The sequence below is a fragment of the Saccopteryx leptura genome, chromosome X, assembly GCF_036850995.1.
Source record: "Saccopteryx leptura isolate mSacLep1 chromosome X, mSacLep1_pri_phased_curated, whole genome shotgun sequence".
Lineage (NCBI taxonomy): Eukaryota > Metazoa > Chordata > Mammalia > Chiroptera > Emballonuridae > Saccopteryx > Saccopteryx leptura.
The window spans coordinates 4,481,760-4,500,149 of record NC_089516.1 but is presented as its reverse complement, the minus strand read 5'-3'; the positions used below and the strand labels follow the sequence as shown (position 1 = coordinate 4,500,149).

The following is an 18,390-nucleotide window of genomic DNA, read 5'->3' as shown; positions in this document are numbered from 1 at the left end:
ACTGTCTCTGATCACCTGAGCCAGGTGCTCCAGAAGAACCCGTTGTGTTGGTTGTGTGCACCCTCCTGTTGTAGTTGAGCCTTAATTGCTGTTGGCGCATCAGTTGGTAGGATTAACCCTCAGGTTTAGTGGCTGTGAGGACTGGCCATGAATGTAACATATGAGTGCTGTGCAGGGACTGACCCCATGGAGCAGAATCTGTGCCAGTGGGGTCTGGTACTTGCAGAGACCTTCCTTTGGATGTGCTATTTGTGTAGTTAATCAGGTGGTGCTCTGTTGTCTGAAGCCAACCACTGGGTATGTTGGTTCCAGGGCTTCTCAGGAGCTTCTCCAGTACAGGTCAATTCAGACCCTGCCTGTGACCAGCCCAGGGTTATCTGTTAGGAGCAACAAAGTGATCCATGGTTTGTAGCTGCCTTTGGTGGGCCTGGGTCACATGGGAGGGTATGTGCTATGATCGAGGCTGGCTACTACCAGTAACAGGCCTGGGCCGGTCAGTAAAAGCCTCAAGGCATCCTGAGAACTGCCACCACCTGCTGGCTACACATAAGGTTCAGCCACTGAAAGAGCCTTGGTCAGAAATTGAATTAGTTGAGGCAGGGTTTCAGGGAACCACCACTTGCTGAATGGGGCATGTGGTGTCTACCAGGTTAATACAGAATCAGATTTGGCACCAATGATACCACTCAGCAATAGTGTCAGGATACACCAATGCCAGCTGCCACCAACTTGTGGCCTGCAGACATTTGCCGTTGGGGTGGTCTCAGGAAATCATCAGGGTGGAGCTAGTGGAGTTCACCAGGATAATGCAGATTCAGATTCAGTCATGTGGGAGGAAGGACTCAACACTGAGACAATGGAGACTGTCCCTTCAGCTTCATCCTGATACCACACAACTCAGTTCTCCCTTTATGTCTCTGGCATTCACCCCTAAACTTGGAGCTTGATGGAAAGAGAGGTTTTTAAGAAAGACTCCAACGTGGCAGCAGGCTGGTTGCCATGGGAAAGGCTTGGGCTGTGCATGAGTTGGGTAGGGCAAGGTTTCAGGAAGTCATCAGGGTAGAGCCAGTGGGGTTCATAGGCTAATGCAGATTCAGCTTTTGCTTTGGTGAGGGAAAGCTCAACACAGGAAAATGGTGCTCATTGGCCATGTAAGAAGAGCAAGGCTCAACACAGGAAAAATGGTAGCTATCCCTCCAGCTCTCATCTTGACAACACACAACTCAGTTTCTTATTGTATGTCTCTGGCATGCCCCAAGCTTGACAAAATTTCACAAGGTTTTTTTCTTTTTTTCTTCTTTTTTTTAATAAATAATTTTTTATTTTAATGGGGTGACATCAATACATCAGGGTACATATATTCAAAGAAAACATGTCCAGGTTATCTTGTCATTCAACTCTGTTGCATACCCATCACCCAAAGAGAGATTGTCCTCCGTCACCTTCTATCTAGTTTTCTTTGTGCCCCTCCCCCTCCCCCTCTCCCTCCCTCCCTCCCCCCACCCCCCGTAACCACCACATTCTTGTCCATGTCTCATTTTTATGTCCCACCAATGTATGGAATCCTGCAGATCTCGGTTTTTTCTGATTTACTTATTTCACTCCGTATAATGTTATCAAGATCCCACCATTTTGCCGTAAGTGATCCGATGTCATCATTTCTTATGGCTAAACAGCATACCATGGTGTATATGCACCACATCTTCTGTATCCAGTCCTCTATTTTTTTTCTACAGTGATTAAAGCCTTAAAGCAAACTCTTGGCCAGTACAGCAAGAATCCATAAAAGAGTAGTGTCCTTAACATGTTCACCAAGTCCAAGTTGGCCCCAACACCATGCCAAATCCCTGACAAAAGCAACCCAACCCCAGTTCAGTCTGTTAGGAGCTGTCACAAGGAGCAGGAATCCAGGAAAAGTCCACATCCAGGAAAAGTCCGCATGGCACTGGAATTGTTGTCACAATTCTATACTTTGCAGCTCTTTTTCTTCTTTTTTATGAAAGAAAAACTGCAATGCAGGCCCAAGCTGGTTGGTGCTGAGAGAGCCTCAGGCTATGTGCGAATTGGGTAGAGCGGGGCCTCAGGGATTTGTTAGGATGCAAGTTATGGAGCTCACTAGGCTAATGTACATTCAGATTTGGCCATTTGGGGATGATCTCAACCCAGGAAAGATGGCAATTGTTGGTTCAACATAGTAACAATGGCGGCTGTCCCTCCAGACTTTGCCTTAAAGCCACACAACTCATTTCTCTCTGTGTGTCTCCCCTGAGTTGCTGTCCCTCTGCCCAAGCCCAAGGTGAGTGCCTATGAGCAAGAGTTTATGAGCTGGCTCTGTAAGAAGACACTTGGGTTTCCAGCAGCCTTCCATCTCACTGGGACTGGTGGAATCCTTGCTGATTCTCACAGCCAGATGTTATATGGGCTCCTCTTTCTGGCTCTAGTTTTTTGGGCTGGGGGATCAGCATGGGGCTGAAACCCCTCACTCCTAAGGGGGGGACCTCTGCAGCTGTGATATCCCTCTGAATTCTCAACCACCACATGTCTATGTGGGGCCAGCTTGTTTCATGTCTCTGCCTTCCTACCAGTCTTGACATGGTTTTTCTTTGTATGTTTAGTTATAGGGCTTCTTTTCAGCTAGTTTTCAGATGGTTATACAGGTGGATTGTTGTATAATTTAGTTGTAATTTTCATATGGTCATAGGAGGAGATGAATGCAGTGTCCACCGACTCTGCTGTGTTGACAAGAACTTCTAGTTAGTTTAAATTTTTACCAAAGTAATGCATGTTCAAAGTGCAAATACATCAAAGATTTGTAACGAAAACAACAATCCCTTCACACTTCATTCTAGGAGCAATCAATTTCAACATGTAAATATTTCTTCTGGTATGTACTTTCATATTTCTCATAATATACTTTTATTTCTATTACTTGGTTTGTGAATTCTACACATTATCTTTAACATCCTACATATAATAAAAAAGAAACAACCTCTTTTACACTATTTTCGTTATTGTCACCCTACATCCTCCCCATCTAATTTGTCAGCTAGGAATTGTGTTCATCTAGTAACACAAATTCTAAAATATTGGCCCAAACAAATTAGCAATTTATTTTTCTCACAGAAAATAGAGTTTAGGGCTAACTCATAGTCTCTAAGGTATCATCAGAAATCCAGGATCCTTCTACCTTTTTTGTGGTATAGCTTTCATACGTATTCTATCTCTGCAGATGTGATTAGGCTTTACCGGGAATCAGGCAGGGCTGGGCGGGGACCATGCTGGGGAGCACAACCTGCAAACCAAGCAGTACTGGTCTTCAGGGCAGTGGTGGGAGCTCAGGGTAGAGCTCTACAGGCTAGGGGCCTGCTTGGGCTCCTCACAGCAAAACAACCAATGAAAACAATGCCTGTTTGGCTGGTTCTAGTTTAATTTCGGGGGGGGGGGGGAGAGTTCACTGAGCAAAGGGAGTGCTAGAGAGCTAAGACCTGGATGAACTGTGATTGGGGAAGGGAAAGGTGCAAACAGGACCTGAGTGTGGGTGAAGGAAAGGAAATGAGAAAAAAACACGACAGTTGGTTCTGTGGGTTCAGGGAGGGCCAGCTGTTTCGCAGGCCCCTGTGTGCTCCTTGCTCCCATCTCGTGGACTTCTATGCCGTACTTGTTGCCCCACTAGGCAGCCTTTGAGTACATAGATGTTGGGTGGAAGTGGCTGGACTTAATGTAGGCAGAGATCTTTCTCAGGCCCTCAAAGCAGACCATAAAGTCTTTGCGGTTCGGAATGCATCCAAATACCAGGAAGTGTTAAGTCAGGAAATCCACATAGGTGAGCTTGTCCCCTGCAAACCAAGACTTCTTCCCCAGAAACTAAGAAGAGCTTCACCTTTTCAGGGAGCACCTTCAAGTACTCAAAATCAGGGCTGTATCAGACCATGGCCAGGTACACTCGGATGTCTGTAACCTCATTCTCCAAAATGTCCATGTGAATCTTTTCCTCTCTCATCTCCCCGGGGACTGTGCTTGCGAGCAATGTAGCAAAGGATGGCATTGCTGTGAGTGAGCCTGTGAGCTCTGTCAATGAACTAGGGCAGACTGAGAAGTCCAGGCCCAGCCTGAATTGTTCACTCAACCACTGGCTTCTGTTATAGTCGGGACCCCCCCCCATCGTGTCCTTCTCCTCATAGTTTGAGCCGGTGTACCCCAGGAGCAGGTCGGTGGTGTGAGCCAGCCTGCGGATGGCCCAGTACTCCAAAGTCATGGCCCTGGTCAGGGTTTCCCAGCTTTAAGTCACTCTCTTGTTCTAGCCTTCCAAAGTTTACAAAATAGCCCCAGTCCCTCAGGCATTGAGACCATACTCCTGGTGTAGAAATGCAGGAAGGGCAGAGGGCAAACTGTGTTGTGTCTTTTTTATAAGAGTTTTCCAAGAAGCCCTACACATAGCTCGTTTTAAAATTCCGTGTGCCATAATAGTTTCACATGATTGCCTATAAACTGCAAGGGAGGCTGGGAAATGTTCTTGAACGAGGCATATTTCTGTTCCCAAATAAATTGAAACTCTGGTAGAAAGAAACAAGGGAAGATCAATTTAAATTGGCCACCTGCAATCTCTGCCACAATATATATATATCAGAGATCACTGCCAATTTAAGGAGTCTTCTATGACTGTGCTTCCTTTTTTGTGCATTTACCAGATTACTAAGAGGAAAAGAGTGAAGAATCAGTCTTATTTAACCAATAAAAAACCCTAGAAAAATGTCAAAATAATCTCACCTCTAAAAGCATAGAATTATTTAATAGTAAGTTATAATTAAAATAAAAAATAACATGATTTGTTTTGACTTCTTAATTTTTAAGTGAGGAAACATCCAGCTCAATTTATTTAAAAACCTTGATTGGTGACCAGTTAGTCAGCTCTGTCCTGTCTGAAAGTCTGCCTGTAGGGTATATTCTTCTAAGATTCCTACAGTGCGTCTATTTGTTTTGTTTCTGTATTCACAGATTTTTTCTATTTTCAGAATCTGCCATCCGAAACATTCATACAACCAGCAGTAGTTACAAAAAACCTTTTCATCCCTGATTTCATTTGTCTTAGTACATGTCGGCTGCTACAACAAAGTACCATGAACTGGGTGGTTCATAAACAACAGAATTTTATTTCTCATAATTCTGGCAGCTGGGGGTTCCAAAATCAAGGCTCCAACAGATTCACTGTGTGGCGAGAGTCCACTTCCCGTTTCTGATGGAAACTGTGTCTTACATGGTGGAAGGGGCAAGAGAGCTCTCTGAGGTCTCTTTTCCAAGGGCACTAATCCCAGGCATGAGGGCTCCACCTCCATGACCTGAGTACCACTTAAAGACATTACCTTCTAATGCCATCCCATTGGGTGTTATGATGTCAACAAATGGTTTTGGTGGCAGAGGAGACACAAACATTCAGTTTGTAATTTTCCCAACTATCCACTGAAAAATTTTTAACTCAGAGATGTCAGTTGGTTTATCTGTGGTCCATAAGCTACCCTACTGGCCACAACATGGAAGATGGACTCCAAATTGCATTTGACATCCTTGCTTCTGATATGCCACATTGCTTTCATTAGCCAATTGAAAAAAATTAACTTAATGAGTACTTGTACTCAATGAGTAGAAACTTGTTTCTTTCATGTGACGTCTTTTAAGAATTATAGGTGGGATTTTCTTTTCTTTTCTAAGCAGGGACTTGTATTGTCAAATTAAATTTCCTTCACTAATCACCTCAAATACAATATTCCTCAAATTTTCCTCTGCTGCCATAAGTATAAAACAACTGGGTTTCTGGAACCTCTCAAGGAGAAGAAACATACTCTTTTCATAGCCCCCAAAGACTGTACACTTGCACTGTGCACACTGTTCAGGTGGCTGAATAAGCAACTTCATTGATTGCGATGATGTGTCCTGATACATATTTCAATAAACTATTGTATATGAAGTTACCGATACTATTTTTTGTCTTTATACCAACACTAGTCCCCTATGCGCCAACCTATTAGAACACTGAAAGAGGTGACACAGGTACTGCTAGCTGTGCTCTAAGATGCCATACCAGTGTCCACCCATGTCCAGTAGAGCCTGGCCAATATCACTTGCCCAGGGACCTATGTTACATTTGTTGTGGAGGTCTGTGTCACCCCAGGTCATGCTCGTTTTCTTTTCACACACATTTGTTGAGCACCTACTGCACAGGAGGTCCAGTGAGAGTGGCTGACATTTCTAAGATGAATAGGACACCATTTGGCTCTTGAGAGTCTTATAGACTGGTAGGAGAGACAGACTACAGGCTGTAAGATTACCAGAGAGCATGGCAGTGAAACAGCAGAAGTGTATCATGGCTTGTTCCAACTAGTGCTTGCTATCTCCTGACTTAGCACAGATCTTTCCAAATCTATGTTCAGTGTCCTCACTGGGGCGAAGGAGGCAGCATTTACACCATGGAAATTGGCAAAGGCTACAACAAATTTTGGCTTTTTTTTTTTTCCTTGAGAACTGGTTCCTAATCATTTACCAGCACACCACTGGGTGTCTACAGGCATAAAGGAGAGAAGAGATTAATTTGTTCTGGGGCATTTGGGGAAACCACAAGAGTGATGACATCTGACCTGTAGAGTGGGCCAAAAGAGAAGAATAATGGGGGAAACTTTGAAGGGCACAGTCAATGCGGGTGGCAATTCCAGCTCATATTTCTCTTTCAGGTGATGATAGCAAAAGGCAAATGCACTTGTGAGACACTTCTATTGATAAGGTGATAAATAGCTGTGCCTTGAGGTTTAACTCCAATGATATTTAATGTCAGCAGCTCTGGGTAGCTCTCTGTCCTGGGACTGAGAGCGGACCTAGGGCAAGAATAGGTGAAGTGCTTCTCAGTGAATCAGAGTCCTTTGGCAGTGTGATAAAATGCTGATTCCCAATTGATCAGATTCCCTTGAAGCCAGAGCAAGGGTTTAGGGATATGCATTTTAAACAATCTCCCCAGAAGTTTCCTTGCACATTCAAGTTTGAGAGCCAGTATTTCAAAGCTGGTACATCAATGGTTCTCTATGGGGAATGCTTTTGCCCCCCACCCCGGGCACATTTGATAAATGATTACTCTTGATTGTCATGACTATGGGGGTATTACTGGCATCTAGTGGGCCAAGGTTGCTGCTAAGTACCCCACAGCGCCCAGCCCAGCCCCACCACAGACAATGATCTGACCCTAAATGTCAATAGTGCTGAGGTAGAGAAATCCCGGTCTAGGTCAGAGTGAAGAGCTCTGAAGTAAGTACCAGAAGAGGACTGAAGCCAGCTTGTGTCACCAAATTGGCCCTTTGCCTCCTGAGGTGGGGGCTGGAGGACGTTATGGACCCCCACACCCAGATACTGGACTGGGATTTTCACAGATCTAGGCAGAGCTCACAGCTACTGGAGCCATGCGGATGACACTCCTGAAGCTGCCGATTCATTATTTGCTAAGTTGGTTATCTTTTTTTCTCTAAGAGGCCACAAATTTAAAAATATTTATTGAATTATTCTCACAAAATTTTGGCCACTTCTTTGGAGGAAAAACATATCACTAGTGCTATGTCAAGTAGTCTGTGCTCTGCTTGCAATTTTCTTTTTGAAATCCGAAAACTAGATTTGCATTGAAATCATATCGGCTAAGAGTTGAATAAAGTTATTGTTTATATGGAGTTAAGGATGCAAACTTCGGAAATTTTTTTTCAGCCTGGGTTTAAGTTGTGAAGTAAGCAGTTAGTTACTAGCTTTCCTCAAATTCTGCTGAGGATAACAAGTCCTCCGGATCAACCCTGTAGATAAGGTAAACCACAGTGAGCGACAGTCCCACTTATTTTACACTTATTTAAAATTTGTTTCTTAACTGAACATTAGTGTTTATTTTACTGTTATCAATTTTATTATCTAAAAGTATGCCTCGGGCCCTCAATAGACAAAGATTCTTGTTCATTTGCTGCGGTTCAACAGGTTTGCGCACACGTTCCGTTAAGATTTGTTTTTCTTCAGGTGGTTAGATAGTTCATCTACATAGAAGCGAGGCAGGAGGCACCCTCCTCCCGTGAGTGCTGGGTTCAGTTCAGGTGTTCTGCCTGACAATTAGGTTACCTCCCCAGTGAGTGTCTTTGAAAAAGTAGGGCTTCGGGTGCAACGTTTTCAAAACAGGGTTGGGTCCGGAGTGTTGCACTTTCCTGGCTGAAATATCTGCACCTTCCAAATGCTTAGTGTTGTTAGGGCTTTCTTAAAGGCAAGGCCTTAAGGTTCGAAGCTAGTTAAGCTTTGAGCACACCCAGAGCTCTGAGATAAGAATAGAACTCATCTTTACTTTTGGAGCTTTGGGCAATGTTTCCAGCTGCTTCCACTCATTTAAATCCTGCGAGTTCTCTAATCCTCCCGGAGGCAGCCTCTCCGGCTCCCAGGGTCCACCCCTTCCTCCTGATTGGCCAGGCTCCTCCGGGGCCCACACCACCCACCTACGACGTCTCTGAGACCCGATTTGAAATAAGAGCCAGGCGGTCCTCGCTTCTCTGCTCCCGACTTTTCATAGGCTGGGGGAGAAAAGCTTGAGAAACTTGACATTGCCTTGGGCAGAGTGCATGTAGCAACAGATCAAAGAAAAAGCGGAAGAAAACGTGCTCTTTGCTGCCCGTGGATCTAGCTGAGTTGCTTTTGTCTTGCGGGCTTTTGCTGAGTTTGGTGTTTGCCCTCCGAGGACCGCAGCGTGGGCTTCGAGGCAGCTCGCTCCCTGCCGGATGGGTCATGGAATTCTAAACATGAGGCAGGTAGGCTCCAGGGGCCGCCCGGCGGGCGGAGAGGGAGGGCGCGGCTCGGGATCCCTGGGTGTCCCTCCGGAGCGCTCGCTGGGTCAGCCGGGCCACGGCGGTCTATTTGGCGTGAAGACAGGGCTGCGTTTTCCTAAGGGAACCAAGGAAGCAGATTTCCTGAGGTGTACCCCCCCCAACCCCCCTACGCCACCCCGTCCCACTTTTCCCTTTCCTGGTGATTGGTGATGTCAGGCAGTCATTGTAAAGGGCTTAAAAGCGGTTTGTAGAATATGTAAATCAACTCCAGTTCGCAGTCGCTGGAATGTATTGTGCCGGATCTATCCCGAGCTTTTAGTCTGTATCCTATGCTTTGGGTTAGAATAAAGACAACTGAATATACTGAAAAAGAATTACACGGGGCCTCTTATCTCATTTGGGCTTCCCATTCTCAGCACTTGCTGGTTTTATGACGGAGAAGGCGGAACCAACTCTAAATGAGCACGGACAGCCCTTCCAGAAAAATGCACGTTTGTTTTTCTGTTCTAGCAGTTTTGAAACTGTATTGCTCTGGACAGAAGACAACCCTGAAAGTAGTTGAACTGAGAAAGGGCTCGGGACTTACTTAATTGAGTCTTTGAAAAAAATTCTAAACCAACAGCTTCTTCTCTGGCTCTGGGGCATGATGATAAAATTCCTTATCAGCCCAGGCAGAGGTTTACAGCTTTGCCATTAAGAAAAGAAAAAAGTGGATGTAGGAAGCTAACAAAAGGGTGTGATTTACAACTCGGTCGTAGTTATGGAAGAATCTTATGTCAGTATTTAAATATCCAGATCAATACTCATAAGGGGAAGAAGACAGGACTAAAAAAAAAAAAGTGCCACTAGACTGCTGAGGATTGAGAATGACGAGAGCAGTGATTGCTTTTGCCAGCTCTGGATAAATCTGGGTAGGAAAAGTCAGCATCCTCACTTTTTCTTGTGTGTTGAGCCCTGGCCACCCTGCAGGCTATGGGGGAAGTGATTTGCATAAGAAGCAAACTTTCCATTTAGGGGCCTGGGGCGAGGGGTTTAGAACTTCCTGCCACTTTCCTACCGCCCAGGGAGGTGAAGCAGAGCCCCCCCTCCCCCCGTGGTCAGGTGCAAAGACCCCCTGCCCTCCTGCCTGCTTGGTAAATTTCAATGAGTGCAGAAAAGCCCATTTCGAGGAGCAAGTGCCATGTGTTTGCAATGAATTGTCCTCGCCTTGCTGGCAACTGGGGCCGAGGCGTAGTTTAAGTTCTGCAAACTCACCCCATTCTTTTTATGTCGAGCAATCAGACGGGATGGGGAAAAGGAACAAGAAGCTAAAATGGAAAGGATTTAAAAGGAAAATGAGGAATGTAAAACATTTTTTACAAAGGTCCTTGGCTGGAACAAAGAAGTTATTTGATCCTGTGTGGAGCCACCTGTCCCCTCCTCGATGATGTCTGAGCTCAATTTTCAGAATCCCTATTCCCACACAGTTCCTCTGGAGCAGTGAGTGATGCTCCCGTGCCTGAGGCCAGAGGCATGCTGTCCGGAGCTTGGCATGATTTTGACCATGCCTACTCGTTGTGGCATTCACATGAATTGGAATTCAGCCCAGTATTGAGTGTTGAGGGAACACTTGTAGTAACTGCTCGGTTATTTAGTGAATGGGCAGCTTTTTATCCCGCAATTCTGTATGTCTAAGAAATTTCTGGTCTCTTTAGTACTTGGAAAGAGAATGGAATGGGGTAGGATGCAGGGGAAGAAGAATGGGTGCAGGGACAGTCATTACTCATCACTCATGCACAGAATCGGGCAGTCTAGCATTTCAGAACCCAGCGCATTGTTCCAACACAGCTAGAACCAGAAGGTAAGGGCAGCGAGATGATGGAGTCACTGGTGTGGATTACTCCTAACTTTGAGTTTCGATTGGGGGGAAACTGACTGTTGCATCCATCCAGGCAGAGTGAATGACTCCTACCAGCCAATTTATCATCTCACCCCTGCAGCCCCCCTGGACTTGCAGGGTTAACTCTCAAGTAGGTCCATGTGTCATCAGCTCAGCAGTGAAATTCAATCTTTTCGCTGAGGAGTGATCCGTCCCTAGAGCTGCACAAATGCCGAACAATGGTGTGGCAGCCAAGCGACCCCTGCCACTGACTAGCCACCAGCGGGTAGCCAGACATTGCCAGCAGAATTGGAAAACGGCTTGGCTGGCGATAAGCTTCAGAGGGGTTTAACCTTCTGCCAGGTTGGCAGGAGAAGGGTGGCATAGAAGCATGGTATTTTTTGGGTTCCTAAGGTCATGCTGAGTTAGGTCAAAAGAAAAGTCTAAACCTGATTTGCCTTTTTCAGGAAGTAATTTTAAAGTGTGTGCCAACCTTTTTCTGCACTCTGATCATAAATGGGAAACTTTCCTGAGACTTCCTTGAGAAGGAATTTGCTATGTTTCCAGGCAAAAGGGAAGGCATGGCCACCTGTTCTAGAAGCTCAGCCAAAAACAACAGGTTTGCCTGTGGCATTCCCGCAACTGCAAATATCCTCCCCAAGTAGCATGCCACCCGTTGTCCCTGCACAGAAGAAGAACAAATAATTCTTTCTCACAGCTGGAAAAAAAGCAGGTTTCCCAGACAAAATTGCCTACCAGCCACATTTTGTATTTTTAATAACCCGATGACTTTAGAAACCACGCCAAGAGAAGGTACACACTATTTCTGATGGACTAAAGCAAATCACTGCTGTCACCTTACAGTGTGGAGGGGAAAACAAGGTAATTAGCCAATGCTTTAAGCAGCTGCTAACTTCTCACAAGCCAGGATGGTGCCATTATAAGGAAGCTGTAACTCAGTTTGATTAGACTGTTTTGCATTCTTCAGTTGGAATTAAAATGCCCAAGGACATCTGGCTTAATAATGAATGTCTTTGTATTAATCTTTCCTTTGAGGATTAGAAAGTCCTTTTACAAACATGATCTATTTATTTTTTGCCACATCCCCAGGAGAGAATGAGGTGGCAATTTAATCCTCATTGAACAAATGGTGAGGTGAAGCCAGAGAAAGGTGAGGTAGAAAGAGACACAGCAAGTCTGAGGGTGTAGACTCACCACCGGGACAACAAACTACCTGTGCAGCTTGGAACCAGGGATTGAAACAGAACTCTCGTATGTGTTCTTTTTCTTGTTCCATAACCAGCACGTAGCATCCCAAGTATGCTTTATGGTTTGCTTCATTTGAAAGTCAAGCCTGTAACAGTTTAAAAGGCATTTTTGTTCTCATTTGTCCCAACACTGAGATCAGGCAGCTTTTATGCCATCAAATAGAAAGATACTGTAACTAGCAGGAATTTAAAATATGTGGCTAAGAAATGTTCCCTTTCAGCATATGTTTTAAGTTTCCTGCATGTGAGGTGGAGGTCCAGTATCTTTAACACTCATAAGGATTTTCATTTCTTCCCTGCTATCCTTTACAGAGAATGTTATAACCATAATAGTTACTGTCAGAGTAAAGGTCATTATTGGTTGATTTGAAATATTTTTTTCAGATGGCCTTTTTTTTTTTTTTTTTTTTCTTCCTCTTGCCATTCATTCATTATGACCTGCATTAGTAGTTTGCTTGGCTATGGACCACATAGGCTGCAAGCAAATCCTTTAATTGGTAGTTGCATGTTATCCACAGACATTCCAGCAAGTTTTAAGGCTAAGCGTGTATGTAGATGTCTCCTAGCTTTGATCCCTTGTATGGTAAATAGACATCCAAGGTAGCTATGGCAACCTGGGCTGTGCGTTGATGGGAGGGGGATTTAGTCACTGGACAAAGACTAATTTTTTTTTATTAGAAAAAGGTGGGGCTGATGACATTTTAAAATGCGTATTATTTGAGGATCCCAGGTAATCCAAATCATTAGGATTTTTCTCAGTAGGCAAAAAGAATTAATAGCTAGCCACAACCAGAATATTTTGCAGCTATAACTTAAATGCCTTTAACCAAGTGGTTGCTACTTTCAAAAAGCAACTTATAAAATGAAAGGGAAGTCCAACATATTATATCAGCAGCGCTGTTGTAATTAGTGTGAATGTTTGTATTTTCAGAACTTGGGATTTGAAAAAGCAAAGACCACCATCTGATCAGGCGGTGTGCGTTTCAATTATTCACCTGCAGAGGTCAGGCTTGAAGTGTCTGATGGAAGGGCAATCCGTGGACACCACTGCTGGGAGTTGGTGTCAGAATCAGAGAGAAATGCTGTGCTTCTTTGGAACAATTAGTTAGTGATTCTTTAATCTTCTGACCAAAGCCACGATGGAAATGAGTTCATTCAAGGGAGAGAATATGAAATACTCTGTGATTAAAGGCGGGGCTACAAAGCCAGGTCAAACTGGAATCTAATCTCCATTTAGATATGGGACAGTTTACTAACATGATTCTTTCTGGCACATTATCAACTTTTATTTCACAAGAAACTAGAAGGGTTTTTGGCCTAGTTTTATGAACTGACATGCTCAAGAAATTTCTTTAAATGAAAGGACAAAATATTAGGGACCCTTCCAAATCCCCAGGATTTTTTCCCTCCAGAGAGAAATATTTCATTGACACAGATCAGGAAGGTCAGGTGGTGTTCAGGAACTCAAAAATTGAGATAACTGAAAAAAAAATGCTTAGAGGAGACATACCTAAAAACAACAATAACAATAAGAAAAACTCTTAAGAACTTATCTGCTTTGTACTATAAAATAGAAGTTCTGGGTAAAAATGACAAAAAAGAAAGTTTTTTATGATGAGTATAGTATAAAGGTTCTCCATTTCTTTTATCATTCAAAGACATGTACTGAGTACTTACAGAATTAAGAAAGTCATTAATTTATTCAATGAAGCTACTTTAAATTATTGTTATCATTTAGCCAGGCCATTTTTTGGGCTATAAACATGATTTTGGTATGGTCCCTCCCCTCAAACAACTTTCATTGATCTGGTATATAGTTTTTTGTACCAATAACACAGTATAAGATATTCATGAGCAAAATGCCTGCTAATTAATGACTATATTTGCATGGATAAGAATCTGCCTGATAAATTGACTTTAGCCAAAAAAGTTTACTGAACTTAGGAAACTTGAGGAATGATTTGTAATTGTGAAATTTAGTTAATTTTTAGCTACATATTCATCTGTCAAAATTCCTAGTTAAAATAGATTTATCATAATTATTAAATAGCAATTTAATTAATTTTTCTTAATAGAGAAAAATAACTCAAGGCAGTCTCTTCCAATCTAAGAATGCTTTATGCTCTAAGAGTTTATTTGAAAGTCAGAACATTTTCCAGTGAGAAGTGATGCCATGATTTGAGATAATCTCAAAACACTATTCAAAAAAATAACCAATCTGATTAATGTAAGATTAAGTTCTGCATTTTGAGCCCACGCCTCCATGTTATACAGGATAGACCGTAGAAGGAGAGCGAGCTGCCATAATATTGTAACAGGCCAGTCTTGGCAGCATTTGAAATAGGGAAAGTCTGCACTAGTTTCACCTTTCTTTCTCCATTCTTCTAATACCCTCTGGGTCCCACGGGGGTGTCTCTCCCGGGCCTAACCTAATAGAGTGAATCATCTTTTTGTAATTGTCCATATTCCCACCCTGCCCTCCCCTCCTTCCAAACCACAATTGTCAAGGTAGTGCCCGCATGTGGTATTTTGTGGAAGAGCCACACTCAAGGGGCCAAAGAGCCATGTGTGGCTCTCGGGCTGCAGTTAGCCGACCAGGGATCTAGACAACCAGATGTTGGGAGAGAAGCAATTTGGATGAGCTCAAGCTCATGACTCTTAGCCCTTTAACCTTCAGGATGAATTTTTAATTGGGAAAATATCAGACAGTAGAGCCTCAAGCTGCAAAATTGTCCTTTTCAAGGACAGTATTTTTTGGGCAAGGTTGTGCCTTTGGCAGGCAGCATTTGCTGGTGTGTCTATCAGTGGGGTCAGACCTGTTCACTTGTTTCTCAGCATCCTTCCTGACCTTCTGGATTTATTGGAGTCTTTGTGAGTGACAGCCAGGGAACCACAAGGGGCCGGCCATGTGAGGGGAGTGATGGCATTTGTGTATTTGGGCTCTTTGTAAGTACACTCTTTGTAAGCTGAACGCTCTGTTTGACTAGAATACATAGGAAGGAAATAGTTGGAACTTCCTCTTATCCACACAAGCGATTGAAATGGAGTATGTATTTCTGTTTGCCTATCTTGGGACTGAGTTACTCAAGAGCAAGACTTATACCTTCATTACCTTTGAATCCCCAAGTCCAAGCACAGTGCCTGGCACACAGTAAGAATTATTAAGTATTTTATAGGTACATGCTGGATTATTTTAGCAGGAAAGAGAATGGGAAATGTTTCTTTCTTTTTTTTTTTTTACAGAGACAGAGAGAGATGGGGGGATAGACAGAGACAGACAGATAGGAACGGAGAGAGGTGAGAAGCATCAATCATCAGTTTTTCGTTGTGACACCTTAGTTCATTGATTGCTTTCTCATATGTGCCTTGACCGGGGCCACAGCAGACCAAGTAACCCCTTGCTCGAGCCAGCGACCATGGGTCCAAGCTGGTGAGCTCTGCTCTAACCAGATGAGCCTGTACTCAAACTGGCAACCTTGGGGTCTCAAACCTCGATCCTCCGCATCCCAGTCTGACGCTCCATCCACTGCACCACTGCCTGGTCAGGTGGGAAATGTTTCTTAAGATCAGAGGGGATATGAGAAAGAAAGGTCTTTTGAAAGGTTGGTGGAATAACAAGGACTAAATAAATTGAAATTGGAAGACAATTAAAATATATTGTGATTGCTTAACCATGTAGTCTATTTGGCTGTGTTCTGGATAAGGACACAACCCAGAACATGTCAGGCAGCTTGGCTTATACTCTTCATGATGGGGCTACAGAATGGTTATGAAATGGGATGTGCCCTCTGATAGCTCTCAAAGCCTTAGAGCAAAGATAGAATCTGCTGTTTACTTTTATTAAGCCCAACCTGATGTTTTAGGCCTTTGGCCCATATGCAATTGGTTTATTTTGCCAGGTGACGGGCATGCCCAAGGTCACTCAGAAACACAGAGGTTGTTTCTAGAAAACTGAAGTCTTCCACTCTATTCCATGCATATGGCGGCCACATTTTCTGTGGTGAAATTCAAGACATATGCTGGACAAAACATTTTCACTGCTTCTGGGTGTGACAGAGCATCTGAGAGTTATGGTTAAAATGATGAAATAAAAATTTCTGAGACATTTAATGGTTTATGGAGACAACAAGGCCAATACATTTTCAAAGGGTCCACGAGTTAGACAATGTATCTGTCATATGTCAAGTTGTGGAGTGTGGCTTCAGTTGTATGTATTTTGAAGTGGTCTTCTCCAAACACTTAAGAGGAAAGGAGCTGTTTGTGGACAAGTGGAATTTGTCGAATGCCCTGCTGAGTTACCAGTAACTAGATGAATCGCCAGTTAAAGCAATATGTCAATGGAAGGCATCGCCAAGTTTAGAAATCTATTTATTTGCACCGGATCACGTCCTCTATAGGAAATGCTTTAAGAATTTAGACAAAGAGTACTAGTTAGAAGTTTAGTGTTTTGGGGTTCCAATTTTAGCACAGATGATGGCATTACCACACATCAGGGAGCAAGTTCAGATCTAGAACCTGAGTCTAGAAGACTCTGCACCTTATTTTTATACTGTATGACATACCTTCTAGCTAGATATAAGTTGGATGTTTTGAGGTTACATGCTAATTTATAAATTTTTTTTGAGAGAGCAAGAGAGAGAGAAACATCAATCTGTTGTTCCACTTATTCATGCATTCATTAGTTGATTTTTGTGCATACCCTGACCAGTGATCGAACCTATAACCTTGATGTATTCGCACAATGCTCTAACTAGCTGAGCTATCTAGCCAGGGCTCACATGCTAATTTAATGTGCTAATAAATTCCAAGACAGTATGAATAAATTGATGGTTTATAATGAGACAGATATCAGGAAAGACGGATCACCTTTAGGAGAAAATACCATACAGAAAATCCAAGTAGTTAAATAGTCCTATATTTGGGTCTTATGCTTCTTTTTTCTATGCCTTTTTTGCTCTGATTTTAGTTAAGTTGAAAATGTCAGAGTAAAAACTGGAAGGATTATATTTATATGGAAGAAAGTTTAAGGGATGAGGTGAGTCCTTTTTTCTACGGATTAATTATCTGTGCTTTCTGGAAGTAGTCCAGGAAAATGAAATGAAACAAATGAAAGAAGAAAGTGTGAGTCTTTTAAGTCACTATATGGGGAAAGAAGAGGAGAAAAACTGGCTGTTGTGAGTGACTCAGTTGAGTTTTTTTTTTATTGGTTATCATAACTGATTAAGATGGGTATGGTTTTCTGAATAAAGAAAGACATGATAGTAGACTATTAAATAATGAATATTTATGCTTAATGCTTCTCAGCCTAAAGGTGATACTTTCTGAATAATTTTAACAGCTCCCCTTTCTAACATTTCAGCTGTCAGAATTGAATGGTTCACATGTAAACTACATTGTTTTGGTTTAACTAACAAAGAATGATAAGACATGAATTGTTTGTGACAGCCCCGAACGTTGATAACAGAAGACATTAATGCCTGCAGACACAGCCTACACGGTAAAATTCTGGGAGCAAAAATGCTTATTATGTTAGGCCAATGTGCTTTGACCTAGTTTTGCTTTTCTGCTTGGAAATTATGTCAGTATTAGTTACATCATCCCCAAGGATGAGCAATTTCACATTCTTGTTTATTTCAGCATCATTTTATTAGTTTTGTTTATTTAGTTCTGACCTCCAAGAAGCCAAACTAATTCTCATGGACTTGCGTTTCCCTTTTGAAATGAGACTTCTGCATGATGGAGAGGATTTTTGTATTAACAAAACAAGCTAAGATGCAGTCTTCAAAGACATTCATTTCTTCTTGATCCAGAGCCACTGCCCTCTTGAAGGCTTCAAGCGGCCAGCCAGTTTTCTGCTAATCAGAATTAGTCTTCCATTCTTTGTCATATTATGGGGATGGAATAGATTGCTGTGCCTAATCCTGCCATAGTTAAAAAAACAACAACAAAAAAGATGGCAAAGAGATTGATGGGACATTTCCCAGCTTGTCACTTACGTTTGCCATTGCATATTTCTGCTTTATTTATTCAGTATAAAGTATCCAGACATATTTTTCCTATTTAACATTTTTATTGAATAATTTTCAAAATGAATTATTTCCTCAGTTGATTTCAAACACATTTATTTTCAGCCACTTAATACTTTACATCACCAGGGAAAAGAACCATTTAATTCTTTCATACATTTATGAATTCAAATCTTCAAAGAGTGTGAGTTCTTCCAGTGATCAACTTATATCAAATTTACAAGTATAATTTGCTACTAAAAGACCTTGAACAGTTTTGGGGGCACGTTTTAGCATTCCTTATTAACAAATATAATCAGGGTAAAGCCCACAGAGTATGTATTTGTGGTTCCTCTTCAAAAATCCACCATTTGCTCTTGTTTTCTAATTAAACTCCTTTGTTGTTAGCTAGTCTTCAAATCGCCTGTGTGTGTGCA

General features: G+C 42.6%; 1 protein-coding gene and 1 pseudogene across 5 annotated transcripts in view; one reads left to right on the top strand and one right to left on the bottom strand.

Annotated features, from left to right (window-relative positions):
- MID1 (midline 1) overlaps positions 1-18,390 on the top strand; it is a 338,615-nt gene that overhangs the window by 183,577 nt on the left and 136,648 nt on the right. For 2 of the 5 annotated variants that reach the window (XM_066356339.1, XM_066356334.1), the window contains exon 1: positions 8,566-8,804. The exons of the other annotated variants lie outside the window; for them this stretch is intronic. The gene's annotated coding sequence lies outside the window, so the exon portion shown is untranslated. Of the gene's footprint in view, positions 1-8,565; positions 8,805-18,390 lie in introns of those variants that run through there. 5 annotated transcript variants of the gene reach the window in all.
- LOC136386040 (glutathione S-transferase Mu 1 pseudogene) lies at positions 3,421-4,255 on the bottom strand (annotated as a pseudogene).